Source organism: Strigops habroptila, chromosome 1, assembly GCF_004027225.2.
Source record: "Strigops habroptila isolate Jane chromosome 1, bStrHab1.2.pri, whole genome shotgun sequence".
In the NCBI taxonomy this organism is placed as follows: domain Eukaryota; kingdom Metazoa; phylum Chordata; class Aves; order Psittaciformes; family Psittacidae; genus Strigops; species Strigops habroptila.
In genome coordinates, this window is record NC_044277.2 from 43,220,694 (window position 1) to 43,229,738 (window position 9,045).

A 9,045-nucleotide genomic window follows, 5' to 3' on the forward strand; every position below is an offset into this window, starting at 1 on the left:
CTTGAGATGGTTCTTCTGAATACTCAGCTCTTCACTGAAACAATCAGAACCCTGACTAAAAGATTTACTCAGTGATAGTGTTGCTATAGTTTTTACACAGTTCTTTTGACTTCAAAAGACTATCTCTTAAAAGAGCAATTGCATCTTACAAAATAACCTTTAAGCTGTATGATGATTTGTTTGAAATATTCTTCTGCTATTTCATTTCTAAAATGTCATTCCTGTTTCACTCCTTATATTAAAGCACAGCAAAATTGATACACTATTTCTCATATAAAGTTTTCATCTTCTTTACCACTTTAGATTTCTTGCTCTGTTAAGTTATGCGCCTAAATTATTAGCCTCGATTCATCTGCTACACAGTTTGGGGCCACAAATGAAAAGCAAATACCCCTTTGGGAAGCAAGTAAAGTACAAAAAGGACTACAACTCACTCACCATAGAAAGCACCAAAGGGTTGTTTGTTTGAATTATCAGAAGTAGCTGTTCAAAATGAACAACTGATGGCATTTCACACCCCCCTCCCCAATCTCACATGTGCCCCTGCTGCACAGGGAGCTTGCAGCTTCAGGTAGTGTTAATATCTGCCTGTAGTGCTGCATCCTTCCACTCTTGGTCAGTGAATGCAGCATGCTGAATCATCAGGGTCTTGGGTGCATTCTCTGGAATGGGATTTATTCATCATGGAGCTTCCCTACCACACAGCATGACAGAGGAAAGCTCTTTTCAAGCCTCTGTTACCAGAAGCTCATTTGGATGCTCACAACTCAGTGGCAAAATCCAAACTCGTTATATACGGAAGGATTTTGAATTCATGTGGTAGTAAGTGCCTTCCTGCTTTTGACACAACACATTGCACAACCACCCAACAACTCTGCTGTTTCTCAACTATTCACACCAAAACAAACACATAAACACGCTTCTCACTACTTAAACCCCTTAAGTACTAGCGACTCCCTAGCGATGCTACTCGTGGTACTCGTGGTACTCGTGGGATTTTTCCTGCCTTAATTCCCACGGGATAGCAGACGCAGTAAAAGTCAAGAGATTTCTTTCAAACACTGTCAGAGCGCTACAAATTTCACTTCCTTTATTTTACTGCTTCGATCCCTTCCCAAAGTACTTTCTGACCCACAGCGCCGTCCGTCTGCAACCCACCCACTGAGGTGCACAAGCGTGAGGGCATCGCTGCTCGGGGGAACGGGACGGGGGATACGCGGGGCGCCGGCATCCCCCGTCCCGTCCCCCCCCGCGGAGCACAACGCGACCAGGTCGTGGCGTGTCCCCCCCTTGTGAAGCCACCCGGTGCCACAACTCACCTGCTCCGCTCCCCGCAGCCGCCGCTTTTCCTTTCTCCCGCCCGCCCACTGACAGCCCGGCTTTGTCCGCCCGCTCCGCTCCGCTCCGCCCCGCGCGGGAGGTGCCACGGCGCGCCACCAGGCCCCCGGCACAGCAGCTTTCCCTGTCCCGGTGAGAGCTTTTGGCACAACGCGTACTGCCCGCCGGCGGCTGCGTGCAGCAACACACGCCTGCCTGCAGTTGTTATTGTTATAGTTTTATTGTTGTTATTTTATTATATATTATTTATGTATTTTCCTTTTTCTTTGTCTATTCTTTTACTTTTTCTTTACCTTTACCTTTTCCTTTTCATTTTCCTTTTAATTTTTATTTTTATTTTTATTTTTATTTTTATTTTCTTCTTTCCATTTTATTTTTTCCTCTTTTCCCTTTTCTCCTCTCATTTTTCCCTCTTTCCCCCTTTTCTTTCCCTCCTTTCTTTTCTCCCTGCCTTTCCACCTTTTTTTTCTCTTTTCTTTTTCCCTTTTCCCTTCCCTTCCTTTCCCTTCCCTCTCCTTCTCTCCTTTTCCCTCTCTCACTCTCCTTTTCCCCCGTCTCTCTTGTTCTGCCTCTCCTCCCCAGGGGCTGGGAAGCAGCTCCAACTTTGCCCCTCTCGGCCAGGCTGTTCCTCCCTGAATCCCTCCACCTCATCCTGCCTGAGGGGCACAGGCCAAGATCCCTCTCTGCAGAAGGAGATGCTGATTCCCACAGGCCCTCAGAAATCCCCCTCCCCTGTATGAAAACTATCCCAAGAAATCCCCCCCTGCACCAGAACCAACCCACCTGCTCTCAAGCACTGAGCTAGCCGAGGAAGCTGTCAGGGCCCTATCTTTAGTTCTTTGCTCCACAGATGGACTGTTAGTCAAGTCCTGCCCACGTGGAGTCTAGTGGTTTGTGTTTTCAAGTTCTGTGCCATGCAGCCGTGCGTGCTGGGGGGAGGTGATCTCTGTGTGGGATGGTTTTTTTTCCTATTTTTGTAATGGTAGCTAGGACTAGGGCTGGGAGAAGACAGACAGTACAGAGCCTTCCCTCCCTGCTAATGCAACCTGGTATTTCCCCCGGGGGTATGTTAGGGCTCATTTAAATGAAGACAAAATTAAAAACAGGGCAGAAAAGCCCCAAAGCTATGAAATCAATAACTTGAATTCGCTGTAACCCTGTTATTTTAAAGATGGGAAACCATTAGGCATGTTACAGGAAACAGCGCCGTTCCCTTCCAAGTAGCTCCATGTGAATGAGCCGGGCTGAGTCCCAGCTTCTTCTCCAGTGTTTATGGGATGTCTCCTGCTGCATAGATTATCTGATTAACTGATGGAAAGTGCAGTCTGGAAATGGCAGCGGGGGATACCCATGGGGTCTCCAACCCTTCCCATTGCTAAGAAGAGAGACCACCCCCTGCCCTGGGAGTGGGTTCGGGCTGAAGCTGAAGGGCAGAGTGGTTCACCACCACCAAGCGGGCTGTGGCCATCTGCTCTGCAGGGTGTGGAGTAGGCTCGTGGCAGTTGAATGTTTGATGGTGGAAGAGGGATGATCGTGTCACGCTGCTGACACCGCTCTGCACTGCTGATGGGATGGTGCTAAAACTGTGAAACCCTGAAAATGGGCCTGGAGGTCAAGTGTGCTCATGAGCCCTGCTGTTTTCCGCAGGGCACAGACACCCCTTGAGGGGGAAAAAATGCCAAATCTAAGCATTCTCAGGTAATGTAGAGGGGCCAACCCCATAAAACCTGCTGCTCAGAGGCAGTGGAATTTTCTGGCTTTTCTTGGCAGTGTCTGAAAACTCCTGAATTTCACCTTAATCCTGTTGCTTCATGTCATAGTGACAAGAAACCTATTTTTGTGCCCAATACAATACAAGGATTTCACTGCATCTGCAGCTTGCATTTGACTGAGATTGAAGATCAAGAGATATGCTATTTTTGTACAGTCTTCTCTGGAACTCAGCACAGCAGTGTTTGAGGTCCTGGTGGATGATTTTGTCATCAGTGTGTGCCTGAGCAGTGCAGGAATTGTTATCTTAATTGTGCAGAAGGGAGACTGCAGAGCAGACAGACAGTCAAGTTAAAACACATGCCCTCATCTTTGAGCACGTCCAGTCTAAATGCCCACGAGGAGACCTGCTGACTCAGAGACCTGTGGTCAGGAGATTCAGCTGCAGGTCACTTGCTGGCTGGTCCTTCTGTCTTGCTTCAGGTTCCCAGCATCACAGATGAGAGGTGTATTTGGTCTCAGCTATGGCCAAGTGCTTCCATGTTCATCACCACTAGTCATGGTGGGCAGCATGGCTCACCCTGTGCCTCACACATCTGTGATTTCCTAAGCTGAAACAGCTCAAATCTGATGTATGTCATCTCCCAGGGCCTTACCAAATACCCAGAAAGTAGAAATTCATGCTGAGGTCCATGGAAGGTCTGGGCTGGGGATTTATTGATCATCCACAGTGACATGGAGGCTGTCCTCTCTGTAGACATTCTGTCATGTGTTTCCTTCCCTCTGACACTTCCCATGTTTCTGTTCTATGCCAATGCCACCAGCAGCATAAGGACCACTGGTGCAGAAACAGTGGCAATGTGGTAGGCTTTACCTACCATAACTGTTTTAAGAATGAACATTTGTCTCACCACTACAACTGGATGCTTGCTGGTTATTTCTTAACAAAACTTGCTCTGCAGCTCATGTATGTATTCCTGTTTAGCAAATGAAAAACCAGAAGATGACTCCACATTGACAAAGGACAAAGCAACATGCTTGGGTCCTAGCTTTTCTCCAAACACAGTAAAAGTGAAGCACCTACAGATACAGCTGTGACCTGCTCAGGGCTGCCCTCATACAGAAAAGCTGCCCAATAATCTGCCCTGCAAAGCCTTAGGGCAGCACATCCATCTTCAGCCACACTTTCCTTGCAGGAAGAAACAATGACTTCTGTTTTTTTTAAGAGCTCTTTACACTTAATCTTTAGTCACTGCTGGAAGAGTTGCACTTAGCTTATAGGACATAATCTCAGTATAATTTATTACCAAAGGCTTATTCCTGAACTCCTTTGACCCTGCAGCCTCCTTGATGTTAATCCAGTGCAGGGTCACGGCTGAGGAGGGAATATGGCCCTTTCACTTTCATTCTTCATAGCTGTAATTAATTATCTGCATCATCTCCATCAGTGAGTGCAGTTTAAAGGAGGAACAAAAGGCACATCAATCTCTCTAATGCAGATCTGATTTAGATGCCTTTCTGTCAGCATTTGGATTTTACTCATTAGACAAACCCATAGTAAAAGCAAAGTGGGTGGCTATGTCTTTTAGCAAAGACATTCACTAAAGCATACATTTAAATACATCTACCTGAATATAAAACTTAGCATTCCTGCTTGCAGGTGCTTCTTCGTTTCTTCATTTACTACTTCATTAACTACAGGAAGAGATTCATGAATAGAGCCTATCATAATATATAGCACCAGCCTTTGTTTACAGAATAAGTAAAACCCATATTTGTCTCAGGATAAGTAATAGCACTCCCTAAAATGTTACAGGTTATATTGGTATTTTGTAGAACCTGTTGGAAGAAAGTGTTGCTTTTCTTATTCCTTGTGCAGAATTTAGCTGAAATAAAGCTTTTCAGTCTTTTTTTTTTTTTTTCCTTCCCTGACCAACTGTCCTCCCAGACCACAAGTTTCCCACAAAATACTGCATTTGGTCAAACCTTACAATTCAATATGCAGAAACATCTGAGGAAATAATCTGAAAAACATCATCTCTTACTATTACTCATTTCTCTACTTGCTCTGTTGGTATGTTTATTTATTTTTCACCTTTTAATCCCAATGCCCTCAATACACCTGGAGTGCTGGCCTCAGGCCCCTTCCTACCCCGGAGGTACCATGCAGTCAATGAGAGGTGGCTGTACCCAACACCCACAGAAGTTAATCTGAAACCCAAGAGCAACATAAATTACTAACTCCATCTTAACATACAGTTCACCATTATGCCATGAGCGTGCAGTCTTACACACCACTGTGTTCTACAGGGCACAGCACATTGGAGACCACGAAGTCTCGTTTGTAAACAGCGCTTCTGCTACATCTTTTACAGTAGCTGTGGTGAGCAGAGCAGAGCCTGGGGAAGGAAGGAGGCTGAGAAAGCTGTACTTTGTGTTGCATCAACACAGTAATCATCTGATAGATACGTTGCATGGCATTTTTACAGAAAGTGTTTTCCCCACCAAAGCCTTGAGAAAACAACCCCAAATACAGCAGGGGCTTATTAAATTGTTCAGTTGGATACATACAGCCTATTTTACATGGTGTGTGTGGAACAGAAGTGCTATATCAGCTGACTTAATATTTTATAGTGAAGTATATAAATCACCAGGGGGGCAAGTCTCAAAAGTCTGACTCAAAGGCATCACCTTCTGTGTTCTGCTGCTCAAAGGCAGACTTGAATAGAGGGATTCCTGGCTCATACAGGATATGATCATTTGCTTTTGTTGCTGTCCCAGTACATTATTTCTAGCAGGGACAAGGCAAGACTTTTTGTCACAGTCCTCTCCTTGCTCATTTTACCTAACTTGCTTGCCTCAGGGAAGGACAGCATTAAGTGGTAATTGCCTCGGCATTAAAAATTAGGTTCTTAGCTGTATCCACATATTTGCCCACTCTACCAGCATCCCTGGAGAGCAATCCCTCTTCTGTAACCTCACTGTGGCCCTGATATACCCTATCACTGGAATGAATGAATGAGTTTTAAGAGTGCATTTAATTTAAGGGGTTCTATCATGAGATTAGACCCAAGTATGGCATTTTAAAATGGTTGTCTCCAGGGGAAGAGCTTTTCAAAATCTAAAATAGTCAGATAGTGGTGAGAAATGTATTCATTTAAGGGGAAATGGCAACGTTGTTTGAAAAAAAAGATGCTACAGCCAAGTTCTTTATCAGTTATTATACATTGATAGCTATTTACTGAGGTCCTTTCCAGGAAAGTTCTTATGTCTGCACATTGTATCAGACCCACATCTAAATGCTTTTCTGACTAGGATGCTTCCTTAAATGTATGCCAAATCCTTAATTTCCAAAGGGATGCCCAAGTCCATCTTCTGATTCACCTTTGACCTTAAAGTTTCAGGATTTGGGAGTGTTCTCTTTCATTAGATGGAAGAACTTTCCACCAGTGAGAATCTGGCTAATGAACTTGCTTTTCTGCTGAAATTGTGATGTTAAACCTTTCAGGGTCTGTGGCGTGTGAAAGCTTTTTGTGAAGCTAGAGGCTGTTCTCCCAATTCCAGAGGGATTTCTGGGTTGGATTATTATTATTATACAAGTTGGGAAAGAAGTAAACCCCTCAAGATTAATTTAATCTTTGTCATCAACGGCAGAGAAATATTAGCCAGCAGTCCAAATGGGCTGGCAGCAGACTGTTGTTTAGAAGGTGGCTATGTGTAAAAGGAGGTGGGTCTCCTTTTTTAAGTGAGAGTGTAGTCCCACTGTGGATGGGGACAGTCCCCAGCTGCTGGGACCTGCCAGATGATAATCAGGGGAAATACACCGAGAAATTGAGGCGCAGTGAGGCTGAAGATCTCTTCTCCTTGGAAACTTCTCCTACCTGGAGGTGAGATCATAGTGCTGTCTGTGGGACAGAAGCAGATGGCTGAGCAGACACTCTGCAGCATCTAGCAGAGAAGAGATAGTAGTACCTAACTGAGTGTGAAGCTTGTCCCCATACCCCTGCAGCACCATGGGAAGTGCAGTACCTGAACAACCTCAGGGAAAGCAGCAAAGGTCTGACAGAATGGTTGCTAATGGCAATGTGTCATTATACAAGGTCTCCTCACCCTCTACAGGTGGCCCAAACCATGTAAAATTCAGGAAATCTTCTACTTTGAAGGGCTGAACTTACCCTGATTACAAGAATTTCCTGGAAGAAATTTTGCTCCCTGAGGGAATAATTAGGAAGCTGAACTGAAACTCGTGTTGAACACTTTCCCTTTACAGTGGTTTTCCTTTGCAACTCGGAGCATAATTCTTCTTTGAAAACATTGTGCACATCTCACTGTAACAGATGCTGGAGAGAGCCACACCATTCTTCCTGTGACTGTCAGGAATGGAAACAACAAAATGAAGGATAAACTGAGGAACTATCTGAAAAAAACCCTCAAGACCTTTTTCCTGTAAAGCCAAGGTGACTTCGGGTAATCATTGCAGCAAGATGCCTTGCCACACCTAGATGAAAAGCAATGCTCTTACTCAGTATCATGGGTTAAAACGGTTCTGTTGATGGCATTTGACATTGGTTTCTTTTCTAAATAAGGAAGCATGAGTAATCAGAAACCTCCTGTTTTAGTATTACCATAGAAACAAGCCATGGAAGAAGTAAATGAACTGTGTGTACAGAGCTGGATCAGGTCTTATTGAAGCTGTAAGAATAAAGCTAACAATGGTGGAAGAGTCCAGGGGTCTGAATATCCTAGTCAGCAGAGCACTGAAACCCCCGAACATTATTCCCTCTGCCACCATGTGTTTCTTTGTTCTCGGTGAAATTAATTCTGTGCACTATCCATGTATGCACATTTGGCTTTGTCTCATAGTAGTGACTAGCAGTAAGAGAACAAAAATTAACATATTTTTCCTGTCAGGCTGTGGATTTTCTGGGAGCAGCTCACAATTAATTTTGCTGCATAAAAGGTGAGTTTTATTATGTATTACTTTTGAAAATGTAGATTCAAACTAGTAACTGTTCATCCATTACAGTGAGTAATAAGGAAACTAATGACAAGTGACTAAATCTTTTCCCAGAGGACTGAACAATTTGCATAAGCAATGCTTACCTCCACAAGCCACTTTCTTCCCCACAAAGACAGTAAATTTTCAAGTTGAATGTCATATGTGAGGAACATTCATAAAAGAAAACAAGGAAGAAATACCAGACTCCTGAGCAAATACAGTCGTTGCTGATCTTAAAAAGCTCCTGGGTTATAATTTACATAGAAATAAAAATATTCATACCATCCACAGAGCACAAGAAAGAAGTGAAATAGAGGTCTGTATCCTGACTGATAATCAGAGCTACAGCTCCAGAGTTTGATTGAAAACCCAGGCATGCTGTTTATACAGGATGGAAACTTGTGTAGAATTACTGACAACACACATGCCAGTACAGTTGAAGTAATTTCAGTGATGAAGTGGTCATAGATTTAACACGTAGTAGAGCTCTCTGAAGAAAAATGGCTTAGTATGAGATGGTAAGTGCAGTTCAATTTATATGGGATGAAAAGGAGTTCTTTTGAAACACTGTCACAAATGCAGAAAAGCACAAGTCTGGAGAGTTACAAAGGGCAGATTCCAGCAGTTCTGGCCTTGCAGTGCCCCGCTGATGCTAAAGGAGCAGCTTCCCCTATCAGTCATGGTAAGCAAATACATCTTGTGTCCTTGCTCTGCCCTGTTGCCTCCTTTTTCTTCTGCATAGCATGTGCACTTCACTACGAGTGGGTAGCACAGCACTTCAGTGACTCCAGCAACAACATATTTAAATTGTCATGGACTCCATTTTCTGATAAGCTGAACATTTTGTCAGCAGTTTAGTAAAGGGCATTATCCTTGGCATGGGTTTGGCTCAGCTTACAGGATCAGGCAGTGGCTTTGCAGAGGGAAGTGCTGGTGAACTTGACGGTGACATTATGTGCGTTATCCAGCAGAACCTGAGGGAGGGATTCTGCTGGATA

At 44.1% G+C, this 9,045-nt stretch overlaps 1 protein-coding gene across 1 annotated transcript in view; it reads right to left on the minus strand.

Annotated features, from left to right (window-relative positions):
- The window catches only part of MAPRE2 (microtubule associated protein RP/EB family member 2), a 102,107-nt gene extending 100,754 nt beyond the window's left edge, over positions 1–1,353 (minus strand). The window contains exon 1 of the mRNA XM_030512562.1: positions 1,320–1,353. The gene's annotated coding sequence lies outside the window, so the exon portion shown is untranslated. The remainder of the gene's footprint in view (positions 1–1,319) is intronic.
- Between the last annotated feature and the right edge of the window lie 7,692 nt (positions 1,354–9,045).